Below are 25916 nucleotides of genomic sequence, written 5' to 3' on the forward strand. Positions count from 1 at the left end.
AACCAAAACCAAAGCTGTTGCCATCAAGTGCATTCCAACTCTCAACGACCTCATAGGACAGAGTAGAACTGCCCCATAGGGTTTCCAAGGAGTGGCTGGTGGATTAGAACTGCCAACATTTTGGTTAGTAGCTGAGCTCTTAACCACTGCACCACCAGGGCTCCATGAAGGTAAAAGGGCTGCACTAAGGACAGGTTATTTCTAAACTGGCTCTGGGTCAGAGAAGCGGTGCATTTGGTCCTGCAATTGCATATACCAGTATCCTAGTCCTGGCTCCAGTACGCACCCTTGGACGATTTACTTAACTTCCCCAAACGTCGGTTTCTTCATCTGTGAGACAGGAAAATAGGGACAAGAATAATAACAATAGTACCTGAATCACAGAGTTAGGGTAGGGATTTAGTGAGATAAGGCATGTGAAATAGTGGCCCTTCAAGCAAGTGTTGCTCGTGTTCATGGGAAAGAGAAAGAGAACGCCACCCCATGCCGTAGGCTCAGGAGGGATGTGAGATTGGACATGCCAAAAGCTGATCTCATGCAGGATTTGGTCACTATGTGCTTCTTATATCTCAGCCATATAAGGGATTTTCAAGGTTAATTTTGACTCTCTTTGGTTTTTAGCCCTCCTCCATGATGTGACTCCACATTAACTGCTCAATAAATGGTTATTGTTGTTGTCGTTTTTAGGTGCCCTTGAGTCAGTTCCAACTCATACGACCCTGTGCACAACAGAATGAAACACTCTCTGGTCCTGAGCCATCCTTACAGTTGTTGTTATGTTTGAGCTCATTGTTGCAGCCACTGTGTCAATCTACCTCGTTGAGGGTCTTCCTCTTTTCCGTTGACCCTGTACTCTGCCAAGCATGATGTCCTTCTCCAGGGACTGATCCCTCCTGACAACACGTCCAAAATACGTAAGATGCAGTCTCACCATCCTTGCTTCTAAGGAGCATTCTGGTTGTACTTCTTCTAAGACAGATTTCTTTGTTCTTTTGGCCAACACCACAATTCAAAGGCTTCAATTCTTCTTCGGTCTTCCTTGTTCATTGTCCAGCTTTCACATGCATATGATGTGATTGAAAATACCATGGCTCGGGTCAGGCGCACCTTAGTCTTTAAGGTGACATCTTTGCTCTTCAACAGCTTAAAGAGGTCCTTTGCAGCAGATTTACCCAATGCAACGCGTCTTTTGATTTCTTGACTGCTGCTTCCATGGCTGTTGATTGTGGATCCAAGTAAAATGAAATCCTTGACAACTTCAATCTTTTCTCCATTTATCATGATGTTGCTCATTGGTCCAGTTGTGAGGATTTTTGTTTTCTTTATGTTGAGGTGCAATCCATAATGAAGGCTGTGGTCTTTGATCTTCATTAGTAAGTGCTTCAAGTCTTCTTCACTTTCAGCAAGGTTGTGTCATCTGTATAACGCAGGTTGTTAATGAGTCTTCCTCTAATCCTGATGCCCTGTTCTTCTTCACGTAGTCCAGCTTCTCAGATTATTTGCTCAGCATACAGATTGAATAGGTATGGCGAAAGAATATAGCCCTGACGCACACCTTTCCTGACTTTAAACTAATTAGTAGCCCCTTGTTCTGTCCAAACATTTGCCTCTTGATCTATGTAAAGTTTCCTCATGAGCACAATTAAGTGTTCTGGAATTCCCATTCTTCACAATGTTATCCATAATTTGTTATGATCCACACAGTCGAATACCTTTGCATAGTCAATAAAACACAGGTAAACATCCTTCTGGGATTCTCTGCTTTCAGTCAGGATCCATCTGACATCAGCAATGATATCCCTGGTTCCATGTCCTCTTCTGAAACCGGCCTGAATTTCTGGCAGTTTCCTGTCAATATACTGCTGCAGTCGTTTTTGAATGATCTTCAGCAAAATTTTGCTTGTGTGTGATATTAATGATATTGTTCTATAATTCCACATTTGGTTGGATCACCTTTCTTGGGAATGGGCATAAATATGGATCTCTTCCAGTCAGTTGGCCAGGAAGCTGTCTTCCATATTTCTTGGCATAGACAAGTGAGCACCTCCAGTGCTGCATCTGTTTGTTGAAACATCTCAGTTGATATTCCATCCATTCCTGGAGCCTTGTTTTTCGCCAATGCCTTCAGAGCATCTTGGACTTCTTCCTTCAGTACCACTGGTTCCTGATCATATGCCACCTCTTGAAACGGTTGAACATCGACTAATTCTTTTTGGTATAATGATTCTGTGTACTCCTTCCATCTTCTTTTGATGCTTCCTAGGTCGTTTGATATTTTCCCCATAAAATCCTTCACTATTGCAACTCGAGGCTTGAATTTTTTCTTCAGTTCTTTCAGCTTGAGAAATGCCAAGAGTGTTCTTCCCTTTTGGTTTTCCATCTCCAGCTCTTTGCACATGTCATTATACTTTACTTTGTTTTCTCGAGCCGCCCTTTGAAATCTTCTGCTCAGTAGTATCATTATTAAGTCCTCGGGTGGTGCAACTGGCCCTAGTGGCACAGTGGTTTAAGGGCTCGGCTGCTAATCAAAAGGTTGGCAGTTCGAATCTACTACCTGCTCCTTGGAAACCCCATAGGGCAGTTCTACTCTGTTTTATAGGTTTCCTATGAGTTAAAATCAACTTGAAGAGAACAGGTTTGGTTTTTGGTTTGGGTGGTGCAAAGGGTTAACATGGCTGGTTGCTAACTGAAAGATTAGCGGTTGGAGTACACCCACAGGTGGCTCAGAAGAAAGGTCTCTGGTGATCAATTAAAAAAAAAAAAATCAACCCTATGCAGTACAGTTCTACTCTGATACATATGCGGTCACCATGAGTCAGCAACTGGCTTATAATCATTATAGATTCTCTAGTAATCAAGTGTCCAAGGGTTTGTGGTGAATGAAGATGATATTTGAACCTTAATAGCTGTGCCTCAAAGGGTTAAACATTCAGCTATTAATCAAGAGGTTAGTGGTTCAAATCCACCCAGAGGCACCTCAGAAGATAGGCCTGGCAATCTAATTCTGAAAGATCATTGCCACTGAAAACCCTACGGAACACAGTTCTACTGTGACATACTTGAGGTTGCCATGAGTTGGAATCAACCCAACAGCAACTAGTTTGGTTCTTGTTATACCAAAGGAAGTATGATTACTTTATTCCCTTAATTCACAGAGCAAAATATGAAATTTTTATTTGGCTTCATAGTTGCTTATTTGTGTGCTCACCCTCATCCCAAATAATTGCTTTGTAAATTCAATTTAGAATCTTGTTGCTTTGAACCCACCTCTCTGCCATTTTTATTGATGATTTAGTCTAGCTAAACAGAAGCTTACCTCACATTATCTAAGCACGAAGGACTTTACGACACCAGGAGTGGTGGAAACAGGTTTCCCAAGGGCATCGTCAGCTTGGTATTGGGCATTAGAGAACAGATGGTGTTAATTACAAATCAATGTTACCAGGCTGAAACTAGAAAAGAAGGTTCCGACCCTACACACAACAGAATGAAGATCTGCCTGGTCCTGCACTATCCTCACAATTGTTGTTATGTTTGAGCACACTGTTGCAGCCACTGCGTCAATCCATCTCAATGAGGGTCTTCTTCTTTTTTGCTAGCCCTCTACTTTACCAAGCATGATGACCTTTTCCAGTGATTGATCCCTTCTGATAACATGTCCAAAATATGTGAGACATAGTCTTGCCATCCTTGCTTCCCAGGAGCATTCTGGTTGTACTTCTTCCAAGACAGGTTTGTTCATTATTTTGGCAGTCTATGGAATATTCAATATTCTTTCCAACACAATTCAAAGGTGTCAATTCTTCTTTGGTCTCCCTTACTCATCATCAGTTTTCATTAGCATATGAGGGGATTGAAAACACCATTGGCTTGGATCAGGAGCACCTTGGTCTTCAAGGGGACATCTTTGCTTTTTAACACTTTAAAGAGGTCTTTTGCAGCAGATTTGCCCAATGCAATTGGTCTTTTGATTTCTTGATTGCTGCCTACACGGGTGCTGATTGTGGATCCAAGAAAAATGAAATCCTTGATAGCTTCAATCTTTTCTCTGTTTATCATATTGTTGCTTATGGTCCCGTTGTGAGGATTTTTGTTTTCTTTATGTTGAGCTGTAATCCATACTTAGGGCTGTGGTCTTTGATCTTCATCAGTAATTGCTTCAAGTCCTCTCCACTTTCAGCAAGCAAGGTTGTGTCATCTTCATAACACAGTTGTTAGTAAGTCTTCCTCCAACTCTGATGGTGCATTCTACTTCATATAGTCCAGCTTCTCAGATTGTTTGCTCAGCATACAGATTGAATAGGTACGGTGAAAGGATACAACCCTGACGCACACCTTTCCTGACTTTAAATCATCAGTATTCCCTTGTTCTGTTTAAGCTGGTAAATGTGATAAATCACTCGACAGTTTTTCATCTGTTGGAGATACATATCTTAAAACAATGCTTAGCTGATCTAATGAGAAAGATAGGGGTGGAAGCTTCAGGCAAACTGAAATATCAAGCTATACTTATTTCACTGAAAATAGTTGATCAAATTTTACCACTAACCAAGGTTATTAATTCTCCTCAGCTTGGTGTAGACGTATATGATGGGTTGCCCTTACTGTATTTTGAGATGTGACCTGCTGAAAATGGATCAGACTGAACAACAAGTTCAAGTACACCCCAAATTTTCCATTTTATGGGGACCCAAACAATTTCTTCCTCAAAAAGATAGCCCACATTCAGTGATTTGTTGTGACAGCAACAACGTGTTGCAAAGTGGCTTTTTGATGCTGATGTCCTTCATTAATTTGTGTTTCCAGTTCATGAGCCAAAACTATGTCTTCGGTTTAAATATGACAGCATACAATTTCTGTGAACTGAGCTGCTTTCACGTTTATTAGTCATATTCGAGTTGTACTAATCGCTAAATCTATCTGTAGCAAACTGAGAATTAAATGATTTAGGACTGAATAGTTTGCAAACAAAGCGATACACAGGGCCACTCCCTCTAACAATTTTCACCATTAGCTCTGCACCCTAGGAATATATTCTGGCTACAGAGCTATATTCGTTTACCATCCAGAAATTTTTGACATGAAATTTCAAACATTCCACTGTCATGTTCACAATCACTTGGCCTTCTTTCTACTCCAAAATTTACCTCATTGGAAGAAAATTATTCCACAAAGCAAGATCTGTATTTCTGCTGTTTATGGGGTCTGCAGAGATGACAACTTCAGATTCTAAAATAGTTTCACTTTCTACACCATTATTATTATTATTTTTTACTCAGCAAGGACTGGGTGCAGAATTTGGAGGAAATTCTGTTATATTTGTATTTTTTTTTTTTATTAGTAACTGCAGCACCAGCGGTACTAATACAACAATTTGCATCCATTAAACTCAAGCGTCCAAAGGAAGAAGTCTCTTCTGATTCATTACATTTTAAAAAGGAAGTTAATTTTGGAATTGTCTTTAGGGATTCACAAATCCTTTTTCCTTTTATCTTCTGCAAGCTTTCATCTTTACATTCCACTTAGCTGTTGCCATTTCATTTTACCTGGATATAAAATTATGTCACTTTGTAAAATTCGGTTCTACTGAAGCAAATAAATTTGAAAAATTGAAATGAATAAAATCGATAAAAGAAGTAAAATTCATAAAATAAAATGTACATTCCAATTTGGATGCTAACACAAAAATTAATATTTGAAAACTAGTAAGAAAAAATGGATTTGCAATATGTAATTCTGTTCTTCAGGTCTGAAATCGTCAAAAGAAACAGTACTTACAAGGCGGTCTGAAATAATCTCATTCGTTTGTCCTATGATGTTTTTGGCAGCCCATTCGCGGACCTCCATCTTGAAATAATACTTAAAAACTCACACACTCCCTCTCCATCCTTCGATGGTGTGTCTTCACAGGTCATTGGACTACCGCTGATACCGGACAGTGGTGAGAGCGATGGCAGAGCATGACACAAACATGAGGGTGTGCTCAACCTGAGGACATGTTTTGGTTCTCTTCGCTCAGGACAGGACCAGATACATCACCAGTCGCGAGATTACAGCGCTGACGGTGTGTTCTTATCTGGTCCACTAGAGAGAACTGCGTGTGAGGTTACACCTGGTCGGTTCAAAAGGAAAATGAAATCATAGTTGTTATCCTACACAAAATCTATAAAATATACATTTCATTCCTTCTTCAAATTGTTCAGCTCTCACATTGGGAGAAAAAACCCGTTGCCGTCAAGTCAATTCTGACCTGCCCCATAGGGTTTCCAAGGAGTGCCTGGTGGATTTGAACAGCCGTAGCACTTAACCACTATGACACCAGGGTTTCCCACATTTGGAGGTATGTACTCAACTGATGTGACAATAACTGGGGTGGATCACCCAGTAAGCAAGGCAAGCACTAGATTATCTGTAGTGAACAATTTCATGTTTTTTCACTCCATAAAAGATTCTGCTTCTAGGTATGGCTGGCATCTGTCTCTCTCCCAACTCCATGTCACCTTCCTACAGAATCAAAGCCACTTTTCGATTTGCAGTCCTTGCAGGGTGGATGTCCCAGTAAGCAAGGTAAGCACTGGCTTACTTGTGCTTACTTACTTACCTGTAGTGAAGAATTTCACATGGGTTTCACCACATGGAAAGGTAAGCCTGTGCTTACCTTGCTTCTTGGATGATCCGCACCTGAACAACAGCAACCATTCTGCACAAGCAAATTTGTTTTGGGAGTCCTAACAATATCAACCGACTTCTTAAAAGAAAGCCAGTCTGTAAGAAAGTGGAAAATATAATGTATATATTTATATAATTTTATAATCTGAATATTCATATAACTTATTTCCTCAGAGAACTGTTCAATTTCCTCACACAGAGATATGTGAATGTCCTGATAAAATATAAATGCAACGTTCTGATAAACGCCCTTTGTTGCTTTCTTGGAAGACGAATTTAGAAACATTCGTTGCAAAACAGGAACATATTTTGTGTGGTAAATGAATACTGACTTCCGCATCCTGTTAATGAGCTTAAGACCTCATTTACTTGCATGCATAGAGTAATATGAAGCACCGTGTCCCGCGCCACAGACAATAAAAAAACAAAACTCACTTGATATGTAAATCAAAACTTTTCGTGTTAGATAAATATTAGTATTTCCAGTATTTTCTGGATGTTTGCTATGTTAGTATTATGTTAGATTATTACTCATATTAGCATCATATTTAATGTATGCTAGACTGTGTCTGTGTGTAGGCCAAACATATTTTAAAGCCAAAGTTATAAATATTACTGTTTACAAAACTTAGGACAGAACTCTACATAAATGCCATACAGTTAAAAAGTAACTTGATTGACTTCTTTGCGATGGCCAACTTCTTCGAATTTCCTTCCTTTTGTGCGTTATCTGGGAGTGGAACTCCCATTGGTTGTTTACCAGGATGTGTGAAAGAGCACATTCTTGTGTTTGCATCATGGCAAAGAGCTTTGCTGGGCCTCCTGGCTGAAGTTGCTGGATCAGCAGACATGGATCAGAGATCTGTTATCTACTAACATAATCCATCCTTAGCCAGTAACCATTCATGTTGGATCTAGCTGCATATTGGATGAGTGTAGCAAGACTTAGACTCTACAACCACCCCCACCTCTTGCTTATTAGAAAGACATAGTATACTCCCAAGAGACCTACTGAGATAAGGAGTTTCAGTTACACAGGAGGGGACTGTAGGACACAGATGTCAATGAAGACGTTGAAGTGGTAGAAAGCTTACAGTTTATACAGCCTTGTACATGGGCACGGTCACGACCCTGTGTGAACGTTGTTTCTGGCTGACACATTCTCACGCACTGAAGCTGGTATCAGCTTCACTTAGCACCCCGTCAGTCCCCTTCCATTGTGGCGCTCGCTTTTCCTTGTGTCCTGTCTGCCTGGCATCTATGGGTCTTTGCTTTGGACAACTGGTGCCCCGGTTTTGTCAATGCCCTAAGCACGTGCTTACCTTATTATTGGGTAATCTGTCTCTGATTAGCATGTGACACACTACAAAACTTTAGCCTAAGCCAGCGATTCTCAAACCTGGCCCCAAATTAGAATTACCTGGAGAGCTTTCAGAAAATACCAATGCCAGAGACTAACTTCAGACTTAGTTGGTTTGGGGTAGACCCAGACATTTGTAGTTAAAGCTTCCCAGGTGATTCTAACACGCAGTCAGTTTGTGAACTGCAGGCTGAACCTTTCAGCAAGGCCTCCGCTCCTGGTCCTCACAGTTCATTGAGCATTGGAATCACCTGGAAAACCAAAAACCAGCCCACCGTTCATAGAGCTGGTATGAGTCGTGATTGACTTGATGGCCCACAGTTCATAGAGCTGGTATGAGTCGTGATCCACTTGATGACCCACCATTCGTAGAGTTGGTACGAGTCGTGATCGACTTGATGGCAACTTTTTTTTTTTTAATAGTGCTATAGGAGCCCTGGTGGTGCAGTGGTTAAGCACTCAGCTGTTAACAGAAGGTCAGCAGCTCAAACCCACTAGCCGCTCTGCAGTAGAAAGATGTGGCAGTCTGCTTCTGCAAAGATTATAGCCTTGGAAACCCTATGGGGCAGTTCTACTCTGTCCTATTGGGTCGCTATGAGTCAAACTTGGCTTGACAGCACACAACAACAACAACGTAGTGGAATATAAGCTGCAAAAATAATTGCTTTACACTTTCATATTGACAGGCTTATAAGAATTCTTTTAAAATCACTAACTCAGAAAAAACAGAGTTTATATTGGGTAGTATCTTATATTCCATCATTTGAGGTTTATTTGTTCTGTTTTTATTTTGACCTTTTGAGGGTGTTTAGTGCAAGCAATGGAAGCCAAGAAGAGCCATGAGGCATGACTGACCAGGAAAATTTGGTCAGGGAACTGCAGGAGAAAAGGGCGTTTCATCTTCTCCCCACTCAGCACAGGAGCCCCTCCCCAGAGGCGTCCCTGCAAGAGAAATGAGTCTCTGGCTGGTGCAGGCGGAGGCTGAGACATGGACTCTTCTGTATTTACTTGTACTAATGTACAGTTACTCAAAGTCATGTCTGTGATTCTGATATTCGTAGTATAGTAGTTCTATCTCCTTGTTTACTTCTTACAAATTATGGAACTTTAAAAAGGCTTATAATGATGTATTTTAAAATGTATTAAAAATATCCCACGTGTTTAAGAAAAAAAAAGTACAGCCATAGATTTATTTTTGTATTCACTTCAGTATAAGGAATAGAGTTTTATTTAATGAAAAACTACATGTTGTAAAAGCTTGCATATTAACATTAACAAATTCTGTACAAATTTCCCTAATTTATGCTTATTGTGGGAAAGCTAATGTCAATTAGTGAAAACTGAATTACAGAGTCTTTTCGATGGAATCGGCTTTACAGCAGAGGAAGGTGTTGTGGGCATGAGGAGAGATGTGTTCAGAGACCTACAGGGTGGAGAGAGCACCATGTATTTATTAGGAGAACACATCCAAGTTCTGGATGGGTGGAACAGAGAGTAAAAAAGACAAGAGGCAAGGACTAAGGCTGAATCTGAATCTGTAGCTTTGTGAGCACACACAAACACACACAAAAACTTGTTGCTGTCCAGTTTATTCCAACTCACAGCAACTCTGTAGGACAGTGTAGAACTGCCCCATAGGGTTTCCCACACTGGTGGATTCTAACTGTTGACCTTTTGCCTAGCAGCCGAGCTCTTAACCACTGTGCCACCAGGGCTCCAAAACCATATAAAGGGCAATATAATTATTCCAAGGAGATAAGTATGCAATCTGTATGCTGAGCAAATAATCTGAGAAGCTGGACTATGTGAAGAAGAACGGGGCATCAGCATTGGGGGAAGACTCATTAACAACCTGCATTATGCAGACGACACAACCTTGCTTACTGAAAGTGAAGAGGACTTGAAGCACTTACTGATGAAGATCAAAGACCACAGCCTTCAGTATGGATTGCACCTCAACATAAAGAAAACGAAAATCCTCACAACTGGACCAGTGAGCAACATCATAATAAATGGAGAAAAGACTGAAGCCGTCAAGGATTTCATTTTACTTGGATCCACAATCAACAGCCATGGAAATGGCAGTGAAGAAATAAAATGATGTAGTGTATTAAGCAAATCTGCTGCAAAAGACCTTTTTGAAGTGTTAAAAAGCAAAGATGTCACCTTGAGGGGGCCTGACAGAAGCCATGATATTTTCAGTGGCCTCATATGCATGCGAAGGCTGGACAATGAATAAGGAAGACCGAAGAAGAATTGATACGTTTGAATTATGGTGTTGGCGGAGAACATTGACTATACCATGGACTTCCAGAAGAACGAACAAATCTGTCCTGGAAGAAGTACAGCTAGAATGCTCCTTGGAAGCGAGGATGGTAAGACTTCGTCTCATGTACTGTGGACATGTTTTCAAGAGGGACGAGTCCCTGGAGAAGGACATCATGCTGGTAAAGGAGAGGGTCAGCGAAAATGAGGAAGACCCTCAACAAGATGGATTGACACAGTGGCTGCAATAATGGGCTCAAGCATAACATTGTGAGGATGGCGCAGGACCGGGCAGTGTTTTGTTCTGTTGTACATAGGGTCTCTATGAGTCGGAACCTCCTAGATGGTGCATAATAATAATAACATATGGTTTGATTCTTTCAGAATATGTGCATATATTACACTTTTTTTCCCCCAATAAATAGCAAACAAAGTATCCTCTCATTTTACACAGCCAGAAGACAAAACAAAACAAAGAAGCCATTCAGGTGATTTGAGGTTTAAAGCCCAAGGGGCTGTCTGGTCGGGTGTATGTTGTGGTCCACTCGAGTGTGTTGCCTCTGTGTCTAGATTCCAAGGTCCTTGAGGGTGAGGGCCATTGAGCCTCTGAGTGCCGTGCCTTTGGGAAGGGAATTAGCCTTCCTGGGCATCATTTTCCTCACCTGTATGAGGAAGGGCTTTACCAGGATTCAGGGATTATTAATTTAAAGGCTTCAGGGGTCAGGCTGTGAGTGGGTCTTTTGGAAAATTGCAGTCCTGAAGCTCCCCGACCCAAGCCCACCTAAGAGAAGAACTTAAATTCTAATTAAATTTTTAAAACCGTGTTAGCTAAAAGAAGACACATTTTGCTTGTGGGCCACTGTGGTTAATCTTTAATGTCTTTCCAGGCTAATGATACTTGTCGGGTATATTATTATGCTGCAAGCTATTAGTGACTAAAATATTTAATATACTGTGGAGCTCTGGTGGCACAGCAGTTAAGAGTTCGGCTGCTAACCAAAAGGTCAGCAGTTCGAATCCACCAGCTGCTCCTTAGAAACCCTGTGGGGCAGTTCTACTCTGCCTATGGGGTCGCTACGAGTCAGAATCAACTGGATGACAGCAGGTTTGGTTTGGGTTTATGACATACATGATGGTGGTAAGATAATTGTTTATAAGCATAATAACTGGATGTGAAATCAGAAGCTCTGAGCTTAAGTCTTGGTCTTCCTTCCAGGGAGATGTGTAACATGGCTCCTCCTCTTCATCTCTCACAAGTGTACTTTTTCTTTTGTAAAATGGGGATCACAGTGTTTTCTTCACAGGATTTTTGCAAAGGTCAAATAACTATGCTAAAATTCTTAGCACAAGACTTGGTACATGGTAGGTGCTCAATTACAAAAAAAACTGGAAATATTATTTGATTATGGGCATGGTCTATTTTTTAAAAATGTATAAGATATTTAACAAAATTGCTTATTCCCATAATTTATACATAGTCGTGCGTGAGTTTGAAAGGTACGATGGTTAAGCACTTGGCTCCTAACTGAAAAGTTGGTGGTTTGAACCCACCCAGTGGCTCCACGGGAGAAAGGTCTAATGATCCGCTTCAGTAAAGATTGTTGTTGTTGTTAGGAGCCATCAAGTCGGTTCCGACTCATGGAGATCCTATGTACAACAGGACGAAACACTGCCCAGACCTGCACTATCCTCGTGATCATTGTTATGCATGAGCTCATTGCTGAAGCCACTGTGTTGAGGGTCTTCCTATTTTTTGCTGACCTCTACTCTACTCAGCACGATGTCCTTCTCCAGGGACTGGTCCCTCCTAATAACATGTCTAAAATATGAGAGACAAAGTCTTGCCATCTTCACTTCTAATGAACATTCTGGCTGTACTTCTAAGACAGATCTGTTTGTTCTTTTGGCAGTCCATGGTATATTCAATATTCTTTGCCAACACCGTAATTCAAAGGCATTGATTCTTCTTTGGTCTTCCTTATTCACTGTCCAGGTTTCACAAGCATATGAGGCAACTGAAAACACCATGGCTTGAGTCAGGTGCACCTTAGTCCTTAAAGTGACATCTTTGCTTTTTAACACTTTAAAGAGGTCTTTTTTAAAAAAGAGTTCAGTAAACATTACAGCCAAGAAAACCCTATGGGGCAGTTCTACTCTGTCACATGGGGTTGCTATGAGTGGGAATCGACTTGGTGACACCCAATTACAGCAGCAACATGTCAGCTTTTAACATACAGAGGGATACTTAAAGGAAAAATGTCTCTAAAACATGTAGAAATGATTATAATAAGTTATGTGGTATAAATAAGGAAATAAGACTGGAAATTCAGCTTGCATGTAATTTAATCCTTCTGGAAAGGATTTGCATTCTGCCTTTTGAAAGTTTGAAATCTCAGATGTCTTTGTGATCAATAGTAGTTGCTCCATTCTCTGTATACCCCGAGCCCCTTCTCCCACCTTGCCATAGCTCAACATATGGTGACCAGATTCTGGGTTTCCTTGTCTCGCTCACTCACTGGCTGGTCACTCCATGAGGCGAGGAGTTCCAGTTTTTTATTTCATGTGCACAGCACTTTACACAGTGCTTGACGCTAGTACATACTCAGTAGGTGGATGGATGGATAGATGGATGGACGGATGGATGGGAGGACGGATGGATGGACAGATGGATGGATGGATGGATTGCTCTTTCCCCAGCTGCAGACTGCTGTCTGATCCTCGGGGCTGATTTCTTCACTTTCCCCTTTGTTCTAATCTCTTCGGACCAACTTCTGAAAGACAACATGCAGCAGATAACTTATGGATTGACTAAGTACCTATTGATTTATCTTCTCACTGAACCTCTGAAAGAGAACTTTAAATTCATGGTCTTCCTGAGATCTAGACTTGCCCTAATCACTTAAATCCTCATTCTTCATTAATTTGAGCCTTGAGCACACTCACAGGAATTTTCTTTTTAAAACACTGTTAAAATACACTCATCATGTATATACATGTGTGAGCGTGTGTTAAATGCATATGTATATAATATGTGTATGTATATGTGTACATATTAGGAATATATATTATATGATCTAACAAAAACTCAATCTTACACATATGAAGCCACGACAATCTATGTCAAAACAGACTCTGTGTTTCTTCAGCACACTGTAACTCTGTCCTCAAAGGTAGTTTAAGGAAAAAAGACAATGAAGAAAAAGGTATTAAAGTAAAAACGTAGCTCTGTCGGCTTTTATTCCTGGCCTGCTCACAGTCATCATCCGTGCTCCCAGCGTCCTTTCAGGCAATTTCCTATCCAAGTCCCATCATCGTTTGCGTGCTGGAGATAAGGAAGGAGCACAAAACCAACAGCCCCTGTGCTGCTTCCTGTTCCCTTTCTTCTCAGTGACCATTCCTCCAGGATTTGGAGATTTGAGTTCAAAAATAGACTTTAATTCACTGGGCATCAAACATTCAGTCTTAACTCTTCCCAACAGCTGCCAGAGTCGGAGAGAACCAAACGTGGTGTCAAAAGATTTCAATATAATCCCCTCAGAATGAATGGATGGTGTCCTATGTTGCCTGAGCTTGCTTTAACCCTCCAAACACAAGGAGATTGCTGGACAACCAATATACGAGCCTGTCTTTCCAAAAGCCCCCTCCCTGTTTTGCATGCTTCAACCTTTCGCAAGAAGCGGAAAAAAATTGGTGTCTTATTTGAATTATTCATGCCACTTTCTGTTCTGCCCATTCCAACATTGGAAATCATTAGTATGTCATGACTTTCCTTCTCCTAGCTTCCTCAGATTTTTTAAAATTGTCAAGTACCACAAAAAGGCATTAGGACTCATTAACAAAGATAACATTTTTATATTTTTAGTTCACTACGTTCAGTCTCCTTAGCAGGGTTTCAGATGTGCTGACTGCCCAATGAGGTAGGCACAGAAGATTGAACACCGTCAGGGGGTTGGTGTGAAGAATCCCACCAGGCACACGAAGCCACTTTGAAACGAAGCCACATTTGACAGTGCTTGGAGCAGTGCCATGCAGGCGAAAGTTCCAATCACTACTTAAGGTCTGCTTCTTCTTGTTAGGTGTTGTCCAGTCGGTTCTGACTCGTAGCGACCCTATGCACAACAGAATGAAACACTGCCCAGTCCTGTGCCATCCTTACAATTGTTGTTATGCTTGAGCTTATTGTCGCAGCCACTGTGTCAATCCACCTCATTGAGGGTCTTCCTCCTTCCCACTGACCTGTACTTTGCCAAGCATAATGTCTTTCTCCAGGGACTTAAGGTCTTATAAACATAAAAAAAAAAAAAAAAAAGATGTGCTGTTTCTCTATGCTGAGGGCCCAGTCTCACCCCGATGATGCTTTCATTCATTCATTCTTTGATGTGCCTTTTACAGGCCCACTCTGTGCCAGGCCTTGTGCTGGACACACAACAGAGAGTAAGGCAGGTATGGTCCCTGTCCTCATAGAGCTTTCTGTTGTGATCAACTGGATCATCACAGCGCCAAAAATAAAAAATAAAAAACTTACTGCCATCAAGTTGACTCCAACTCATAGCGACCCAACAGGACATAGTAGAACTGCCCCATAGGGTTTCCAAGGCTGTAAATCTTTACGGAAGCAGATTACCACTGAGCGGTCGGTGGGTTCAAACTGCTGATCTTTTGGTTAGCACTTAGCCACTGCGCCATCAGGGCTCCTTCCACAGTACCAGGATCCTAAAACCAAGTCCAAGGATGTGAGATAGCTGGAGATACCAACTGGAAAAACAACCAACAGGTGGCCCAGGGCTTTTCTGAAGTTTTTCAAAACACTGTGGATGGCTGGCACACCAACGTTCATTGCAGCACTTTTCACATGAGCCAGAACATGGAAACAACCAAAATGCCCATCAACAGAGGCAAGGATAGACAAAATACGATATACCCACTCAGCCATGAGAAGAAATGAAGTCCTGATGCATGCCACAACATGGATGAAGCACGAGAACTTGATACTGGGTGAAGTGAGTCAGTGGCAAAAGGACAAACACTGTATGATCTCATATGAAATATGCAAATATATAGAAACCAAAGATTATTAATGGTTGCCAGGGATGGGGAGGAGGGGGTTTTGCTTAGCAGGCATTGAGTTTATGTTCATGGTGATGGAATCATTTGTAAACGAAGAGCAAGACTGGTTGTACGACTTGAAAAATGTGATCATGTAACTGAATTATACATGTAAAAATTGTTAAACTTCTGTGTTTTGTTGTGTATTTTTCACCACAATAAAAAAAAAAATACTCAGGATGGACGTGAGCCTGATCAAACAAAATCTAGGTTTAAGTTCAGCCAATATTTATTAAGTAGCTAGCAGATGCCAGGCCCCAGGCAGCTTTCACAAAATAATTTCATTGAATCCTCACAACAATAAATGCATCTATTAACGTCCATTAAGTTAAAGAGGTAAATTCTTAGGGGAGGGAATTACTGAGCCATCAGGTATATACATGTTGGTAATTTTGAAAAAAGCCAACAGGATTTGATGGATGGATTAGATGTGGAGTTTGAGAGAGGAGTTGAGGATGACTCTTAAGGTTTTTGGCAACTAAAGAGAACTATCACTGAGTGAGACAGAGAAGGCTGTAGGAATAACAGGTCCGTGGGGGAAAGACTAGAAATTCGGTCCCAGGCTCCTTTGATATACACAGTAGATACCCAAGTGGAAGTGTTGAATAGGCAGTGGGATATAAGAATTGGGTTTGGGTGAAATGCTTGGCCTAGAGATAGACATTTAGAGAGTCAGCATAAGGATGGGTTAAATGAGACTGGGTTAGGTAGCTGCCCAAGGGAGTGGGTGTGGACAGATCAGAGCAGAGGCCCAGGGACTGAGCTCCGGGCAGTCCAACGTTTAAGGTCAGGGATTTGAGAAAGAGCCAGCCGTGGCCTTAGGAGTGGAATATCCTGGACGCAAGTGAAAACAAGGCTCCGTTGCTTCATTTAATCTATCGCACAAATTCTCAGGGATTTGAGAAGGTGCCAGTAGTGGCCTCAGGAATGGAATATCCTGGAAGCAAGTGAAAACAGGGCTCCATTACTTCGTTTAATCTATCTCACAAATTCTCAAACTTTAATATGCATAAGAATATCAGGATAGTATACACAAAACTGAGTGCACTGTACTTGATTTGCAATTTAATTTTTCAAGAGTAATCTTTACTGTTTTCCCCACTTTCTTACTGACTTAAGGATCTAACCCTTGCTTCTCAGCCCCAGGTTTAGATGTGACCCCACAAAATTGTCACCTGGACATCATTGTCACAGAATGGGGACTGGTGAAAAGCTAGATGTCGTATTTTTTCTCTAAATTAGAACACAATTATTAGGAACTGCAGTTTTCGGATCCAAACTCCCACGCCTCCTGCTATGACGTCTGGGCTCCGTTCTCCTCCTCTCCACATTTACAGGTGGTTTGCTGCCCTTCGGAGGCAGCCGACTGTGGGAGAAGGAAGTGGGCTGGGCCCCACCCTCTGGACATTTGCCAGCCTCAGGGCATCTGCCCACAAGCCAGTGGCTCTGCAAGGGCAATGCTAGAAGCAAAGAGACCTTGGATGGGACCTTGGAAGCATCAGAGCTGTGAGTCAGGCGGAGGGCTTCATGTGGACAATAACATCTAGGTTCCAGGCATCCTGTGTTTTAGCGTCTGTCTCCCGGAGAACAGACCCATCGCCATGGCAACTGTACCCCCACAATGTACCTCCGATGCCCCTCAAGTCTGCTCAGTCTCTTCTCCCCATTGATGACACATATTAATTTAAAATCAGATCCAACAATTAGCTTGTCTTCAGGAGGCTAATATCATTCCTAATCCCTGCTGTTGTGCTGATGACTGGGAGGCTCACAGCCCTCGGCACTGTCTCCTGAAGAGTTAAATGAGGCCCGGGCAGCAGGAAACTTAGCCAGTAAAATAAAAATCTAAACCGGCTGCCTTTTATTATCACTTAAATTATTCTCTCCTCTTGACATGGATTTATCGGTCAGTTTAGATGCTGTGACAGATTTGGCTGTGGTCACACAGAGCGTGACTAACAGCCTTAACTACAAGCCTGTGGATGGAGGGTGATGTGTGTGAACATTATCACCACCTCATAGTGTCTGTGGGCTAATTATATAAAGGCTGAAGTAAATGAACACAACAGCAGCTGTGTGCTTGAGTCCAGCGAGAGCCAAAAGAGCCCTGCGGTGGATGACCGGGGCTTTCCGGAGGAGCTGGGCTAACCGTGGAGGTGGCCGAGCTGGGCCCCGAGCTGTGTATTAGCACCATCTCTGTGGCTGAGACAGTCACTTGCATTTCTTTCTTGGTGATTCCTTCTCTCCTGGAAATTCATTTTAGCCAGAATAATTATGTGATGTGTCTGCCCCTTTTAGTATGTATAGGCTCCTAACGTGTGTGGTAGTCCAGGGGAAAACTATGACTCTCTCGTCGGTTAGTTGGCATATACACATGAGGTTGGCAGGTTGGGGAGCTTCTCACCACTCATACACCTTGAGCACGACAGGTGGCCATGGGACCCAGAGGCCCCAGATGCCACTTGCAGGAAGGAGGCAGATAGGTGGGAACACACCAACACGACAGAAGTGCCTGTGGGGCAGGGAGGCAGCTCTGGAGACAGAAGACCTGACACGGCATCCTGTCCCTGTCATCCCCTTGCTGTGTGACCGGTGAGTTTACAGACTTCTCTGGGCCTCAGTTTCCTCATTGTCCAACGCAGACAGTGCCTGAATGAGAGACTGTATGAGCTAATGAAAGCAGTGGCACCTTCACAGCTAACATTTATGGAGCTTTCACCACGTGCAGCTCTTTTCTAAGTGCTTGGCTTGCATGATTTCGTTTTGTCCTCATGGCAGCCGCATGAGGTGGGTACTACGTAATCCCATTTCCCGGATGAGGGACTCAGGTACAGAGTGGTTACCTTGCCTAAAGTCATGCAGCAAACGCGCTGTGTAACCTTCAGAACGTCATGCTGTCACAGGGGATATTTGGGGCTGGGAGCATTGTTGATACTATTACTAATAAATTAACCAGTCGTCACCTCGGAAGTGCCCACATCTGGGCAGAACAGGCTAAGCCAGGTGGGCCCTCACTTCTTCAGAGACCCTCTGTACACGGGAAGAGGTTGAGGGGGCAGCAGGAAGAGCAGGGCCTTAGGAGTCAGGAACTCAAAGGTTTAATGCCAGCTGTGTGATTCCTAGCCAGCTGTGAGATTCTGGGATGCTGACCTTTACTAACCCTCATCTGTAAAGTAGAGATAATGGTCCCTCCTGGTAGGGACGTTTGAGGATTAGTGAGACCATGTGCGTGAAGTACCTGGCAGGTAGCAGGTACCCGTGTAGTGTAAATTTCATACCCTTCCCTGTTTAAAACATAAAGCTCATCACAACAGGCTTGCCCTCATCCCTCAGGAGTCCATGCTGCACAGTAAAACATCCCAAACCTTTCCCGAACAGTCAGGCCACCGCAGCCTCAGGCTCTCTATTTCAAACTCTTCCTTCATCTTCCCATCTGGAAAACTCCTGTTCATCCTTCAAGACCCAGTTCGCCAACCACCTGTTACAGCACTCACCCCACTGCCTTGAAGCTCTCTTTTTTGGGTCTGTGTCCCCCTCTGTCTTATGTTCCAATCTCCAGCTTCTGACAGAGCTCCTGACACCAAGGAAGACTAGGAACGTAGATGTTGGCCTACTTGACAGCACTGAGAACTCAAGGGAGACTCGGAGTGCCTGACCCCCAAAAAACAAAAACCAAACCCACTATTGTCGAGTCGGTTCCGACTCACGGAAACCCTGTAGGACAGAGTAGAACTGCCCCACAGGGTTTCCAGGCTGTAACCTTTATGGAAGCGGACTGCCACATTCTGCAGAGTGGTTGACGGGTTTGAACCACCGACCTTTCATTTAGCAGCCAAGTGCTTAAGCACTGCACCACCAGGGCTCCTTGCCTGACCCCCAGTTAACTCTTAATAAGTCATAGCCATTATACAAACAGTTAATGTGCTCAGCTGCTAACCATCCAGAAGTACCTTGGGGAAAAGGCCTGGCAAATCGACTTCTGAAAAATCAGCCACTGAAAACCCTGCAGTGCGCAGCTCTACTCTGACACACATGGGGTCGCCATGAGTCGGAACTGACTAGAGGGCATCTGGTGGTGGTGGGTTATTACTGCTACTTCTACTGTGTGAGCTTCCAAATCCTCTACCCAAGGTGCCTTCTACTCACATGTTATTACCTAGAAATCAACTGCAGACTTGACCCCACACTTAGAGATGCAAATGGTACCATACTCAGAAGGTAACTCACACCAACGTCTAACTGTCCACACAAATGCCAGCTGCTGTCACGCTGATTCTGACTCATGGTGACCTCGTGTCAGAGCAGAACTGCTCCATCGGGCTTTCAGGGCTGCGGCCTTTCAGGAGCAGATCGCCAGGCCTGTCTCCTGAGATGGCTCTGGGTGGGTTTAAACCGCCAACCTTTTAGCTGGAAGTAGAGCACTTAATGGCTTGCACTACCCAGGGACTCCTCAATCATGTGTACAATAATAACAGTTAATAGTGTTTCTTGAGCACTTACTCTATGTCAGATGCTTCATATCTGTTTTCATAAAACCTGTGAAGTAGATGTTGTCCTCACCTCATAAAAGAGGAAACCGAGGTTCAGAGTGTTGAAGATCATGCTGTACGTAAGTTAGGACTCGAACCCAGAACTCATCCTCTTAGCACTCTGCTGCCTCTCCCTGAGCGAGGAGCGTAAGTGCCTGGTGGCACAGCCTTCCTGTTTTATGAATGGACACAGCAGGCAGCAGGGACTGAGGTGACACCAGAGAGAGGCTCATGGGGCGGCTGGACTCAACACTCTCGTTGGCACCGCTCACCCTCAACTGTTGGCAACACGCCCGTGTGTCACTCTGAATGTGTGCAGATTGTCTTTGCATGATTTATGACAAATTTTGTCACTGTAGATCAGGTTGTAAAATAGCTTAATTTTTCAAGGAGAAAGTAATTGAGACTGAAATGTCCTCTTAATGTCATTCCACGTGGGCCCTTCTTTCTTGCTCGCTCTGTGGAGCTCACATACACACAGCCTCCTTACGCCTGCCTCCGTCCGCCCCCCCCGCCCCCATTGTGGACCCATATCCTCAGACCATGCATACAAACACACACAGAAGCTGGTATGTTTAGAGGACTCAAATTCAGTTGTCGGTGAGTAGATTCCAACTCATGGCGACCCCATATGTGTCAGAGTAGAGCTGTGCTCAATGGGGTTTTCAACGGCTGATTTTTCAGAAGTAGATCACCTTGCCTTCCTTCTGGGAGCCCCTGGGTAGACTCGAACTTCCAGCCTTTTGTGTTAGCAGCAAGGGGGTTAACCATCAGCACCAAGCAGGAACTCCTGAGTAGGTGGACAGGTGACTCATAATATGAACAGGTTTGTAGTGAACTGTGGGCCATAAAACACTAGCATCAAAAGAGACCTTAGACCTAGGCCAATCACCTCATTTTACAAATGAGGAAACTGAGGTCCAAAGTGGCCCAGTGAGTTCAGTGGGTTTGCAGAGTCAAATGGCAAAAGAAAGGTGAGTGCTGACTCTGAGAGAAAAGAGGAAGAACAAACAGGTGAACAGGACTGGGGGTGAGTGAGGCTGCCATGGGATAAGAGCAGTGTGACAGGGCGTGGTGGTTCATTTTTCATTAATGTTAAAATCCCCTAACTCAGAAGGCATCTCAACAGCAGAGTGAGGAGCTTCTCTGACATCTTTTAAGTGATTTGCATGTGAATATGTCCCTAATCATTTGTTAGCAATTAAAAGAACAAAATTCTGTGATTTAAGGAAGAAAAAGCAGGAAATAGTGACTGACACCAAGGACTGAAAACATTTCCTAAGACTTAAGATGCATATTTTTTACGTCTTTAGCAACATTTGAGATCAGCCTCTTAAACTGAGCATTTTCATAGAGATAAGAACTAATCATCACAGGAAACCATCCCTAACCGGTTCATTTTAATGATCGCCTCACCCTTGTTTTTCACCGTTACTTCCACGATGTCTTGTCCCTTTATGAGTCTACCTCATTCTTGTCCTCTGTGTTCCAGCTCAGACGTCACTCCCCTGAAAGTCTTGCTGACAACCATTATTGCACACACTCTCCCGTCACTTTCCTACCCTTCCTATGTCCTTCGGGACTTTATCACAGACTTTAGGTCTCTACTTCCCTATCTCTCCCCCATTAGAATGGAAGCCCTGCTGGGCCTGGGACTATCCTGTCTCGCTACTGCTCTGCCCTAGGGTCCAGCACAGAACCTGGCCGAGTTGATGACCAGGGCAGATCTGGGTTCACTCATTGGTTTAGTTGTTAGTTGCCATCTTGTCAGCTCGGACTCATGGCGACCTTATGCAGAACAGATGAAAGGGTTGCCCGGTCCTGTGCCCTCTTCATGTCCTTGGTCTATTCAGGTCCGCTGTGGCTATTACGTCAGCCCCTGACTGAGGGCTTCCCTTGCTTCTCTGACCCTCTACCAGACACCACGTCCTCTTCTGATGATTGGTTTTTCCTGATGACGAGTCCAAAGTCTCACCATCCTCACTTCTAAGGAACATTCTGTTCGATTTCTTCTAAGACTGATTTGTTTATTCTTCTGGAAGTCCATAGTATATTCACTGCTCTTCACCAACACTACAGTTCAAATACATCAGTCCTTTCTTTTTCATTACCCATCTATGAGGTGGTTGGAAAGACCCATCGGTTTAGGTCCATTGAAATAGGAAAATTGGTAGTGACTGATGGCTTTAACCTCTTTTAAGTTTTTGTACTTCTTAACAAGGACCATCACTACTTTAAATGTTGTTGTTGTTAGGTGCCATCGAGTCAGTTCCGACTCATAGCGACCCCGTGCACAACAGAACGAAACACTGCCCGGTCCTGAGCTGTCCTTACAATCGTTGTTACTCTTGGGCTCATTGTTGCAGCCACTGTGTCAGCCCACTTCGTTGAGCGTCCTCCTCTTTCCCGCTGTATTAAAGATCACCAATAGCTGTCTTGACACGGAGTAATAAATGCAAACGTATTTTTTCCTCTGATAAGGCGCAATAAATATCTCGAGGATATTCAAGGAGATCGTAATGAAGGTGAATAGGAAATAAACCACTTATAGAAAGTGAAAACAGGCCAAATACACAAGTAAGTAGCAAAAGTACATTTTGCCTAGTCTCTTAAATTGTAACATGCATAATTTTGCGAATCTTATGCTGGTATTTTGTACAGTTTAACGATAAAATGCCTTAGGCTTTCAAACTTATTTTACAGTAGAATTTTTGGTAAAATAAAAGTTTGCTTACTAAAAAGTAATAGAATATGATATGAAAACTTGTATCTACTGCCTTCATAATTACACAATTGCTTTTTATCTTTTCAATTGCTCTTTACAGAGGTGCTAATGGAAATTGTTAAACCTTTAATGCACTTAAAAAAAAAAACAAAAATGCATTTTAATGTGGTTGCGGCAATAACCACATGAGTATATCGTTAGAGATAATGGTGATAAAACCGCTGAGCGTGTTGTGTGCTTACAAACAGAAGTGACGGCCGCCGGCTTTGTTATAAAAAGGCTCTGGGAGTCTGGCCGTCTGGACTTTTCACTTTCCATGCTGACATTTCTAGATTTACCTGATATACTTTATTTAAAAAAAAAAAAAAATTCTAACTATTGTTTCTTTTAAAAAGTTTTGGGATCTGAATTGTAAAAGTAACACACACACACACATATATTTGGGGGGGGGCAACAGTTTAAACAAAAGAGAAGTATCACAGTCTTTGCTTCCGGTCTACTTCTACTCCTTTCAGGTGATCGATGGTAAATATTTAGGCTATAAATTCAGAGTTTTCTCCTTTTCCTATATGAATATCAACATAAATATAATAATTTAAAAATACAGTCAAAACACTTACGTAGTGCTTGGGGTCTGCCATGTATTGTTTTAAAGGACTTTACATACATTATGCTGTATATATAACCATATAACCAAAAACCCTAGAGACAGGCGCAAATACCGGCCTCGTTTGACAGATTAGCAAGCTGAGCTAAGACAGGTAGTTTGCTGAAGGTCAGCAGTGTGTGGCCGGCGGCATTGAAGCCCAGGTGATCTGAATCACGAAGCTGCACTTTTTTGTACATGTAGCTTTTCTGCTCGGTTTGTGTAAACAGGGTTGTATCACATGTTTTTCATAACTGTTTCCCACACCTAACAAAATATCATTGATCACAGGGGTGGTGCAGGACCAGGAAGTGTTTCACTCCGTTGTGCGTGGCGTCCCCATGAGTTGGGGGCTGACCCTCCAGCAGGTAACAAAAACAGCAACAAAATATCATGGCCCTCTTCCCAGTGGAACGAAGACAAAGCTAAGGATTTCTTGTGGGTGCGGCGCTGCTTTCCGTCATGTGTCTTCCTTTATTAGACCACTCTTCTGGGATAAACATCCAGATCGTTTCTAGGTTTTTGCTATTACAAACAGTGATGCAATAAGCATCCTTGTACAAAAATCCCTGGGTATAGGCACTTTTATTTTTCACCATGAATGCACATTTTAAACCCTAATAAATACTGCTGGTTTACCTTCCCCAAAGGTTGTGGAAATGTATAAATGTACCAAGGGTGTATTGGGGTACCTATTCCCTACACCCCCTCTACATGCTGGGTGGTATCAGGGTTTTTATTTTTTGCCATTTTAATTGTTCAGAATTTTTTTCTCACTATCTAATACTTTGAATAAAAGTAAGCGTGTGAATGTGTGAATAACATATTATTTTCCAGTTGTGATATTATATCTTATTCCTGAGAAAACATTTGTAAGTTAGCCATAAATGAGTAAATATACACAAGTAAAATAATTAAGTTATGATTGGTGACTTGGAATTTTCCCCTTTTTGTGATTTCAAATCTAGGTTCTGGTTTTTCGCTGCTAACAATATTCATTTATTAGCCTTTCTCTCCCTTCTTTATCATGCTCCAGGTTGGCCCGGGAGGGAACAGACCACCATCTGTCCTGGGTAGTTTATACCAGATGATCTCTCAAAGTCCCTTCCAGCTCAATGATTCTTTGAGACTATGAATTTTAAAAAAGAAAAAAATCAGGCTACAAACTCCAGGATGCTCGCTTGTGATCTTTTAAGGCTTGTACACGGTTATATAAAAAATTGCAGCCATACTATTAAAACAAGTCAAGTGTTTTAAAACATGCCATAGGAAGACAGAATCTCTGGAAAAAGGGGAGCAACCAAAACTATCTGGAATTGCATATTCAGAGATGTTTTAGGGGCACAGGGAGCTTTCCCACTCCATTTTGGTCTTACTGTGTTGACTCCAAAGACAATTTAATTATAAGTGTTTTAATCAGAACTTTAAGAACACTGGTGAATTTTCACTGAGGTAACAATTGCTGAAATGGACTTCCTTAAGCCAGTATAAATACCTTGATCATTCTTCGATAGGATGTAGTTAAATCGTATCTATTTTGTTCAATTTTAATTTTACTTTACTGGAAGTATTTGTATTTGGCTCAATTCTTTTCCATTTAAATATTACAATAAAGATTTGTTTCATCAATTAGTCTTCTGTCTACATAAAATTTTACTGATTGCATCTTCTCTCATTTTTTTGGATGGCCATTATTTCCATGAAGTTCATCGTGGAGTCTACTTTTACAGATTTAAATTTTGAGATGAAGATGCAGTTCTTTTGTCATTTGTATTCAACATTAATTTTACAATGTTCAGCTTCAACCATTGTCAGTTTTCTGTTGATTTTTTCAACCGTCAACATTCATCGTTTATTATGAATTGAATAAAAGACTGATGGTTTGCATTTCTATCCCCGCTGATGCACGATAAAATTGCGGGCACTTTTGTGATAAAGACGGATGGAGAGAAAAGCAAAAGGGAGGCTGAGAGAGACGGGACACAGAAACCGTGGCGGTCTTGATGAATAATTGTTGAGCTCTTAAATGCACCAAAGCAAACAAACCAGCAAACGAAAACCCCCAAAACCAAACCAGTGCTGTTGAGTTGATTCTGACTCATGGGGATCCCATATGTGCAGAGCAGAACTGCCCCACGGAGTTTTCAAGGCTGTGAATATTTGGAAGCAGGCCACCAGGGCTTTCTTCCGAGGCACCTCTGGGTGGGTTTGTACTGTCAACCTTTTGGTCAGTAACTGAGCACTTAACCATTTAGGGACTCCTTTCCTGAATGCACAGAGGGGCCAAACCATGTGCACGTTTAACATTGTAGAAGCAAACGCCCTTGGGATCAAAATGGCAGAGTCAAAACCCCTGGTTCGTTGTTGCAGTGCAGACATTGGAATTTCTAGTATTTCTTCTTGGAACTCTTCAGCTGGGGCTCTTTACTGGGACGGCCAAGTTCTGTTCTATCTTCTATCTCCTTGAAGCCGGGAAGGTGGAGGTGGGGCATGTCAGTCAGGATTAGTTTCAGGCCCAGTGACAGGAAATCCAAAGTAACAGCTGCTTAAATGAGATGGAAGCTTTTTTTTTTCCTCTCTCTCACCTACAAGAAATCCAGAGCGAGGCAGTGAGAA

The sequence above is a fragment of the Elephas maximus genome, chromosome 23, assembly GCF_024166365.1.
Source record: "Elephas maximus indicus isolate mEleMax1 chromosome 23, mEleMax1 primary haplotype, whole genome shotgun sequence".
Classification (NCBI taxonomy): Eukaryota; Metazoa; Chordata; class Mammalia; order Proboscidea; family Elephantidae; genus Elephas; species Elephas maximus.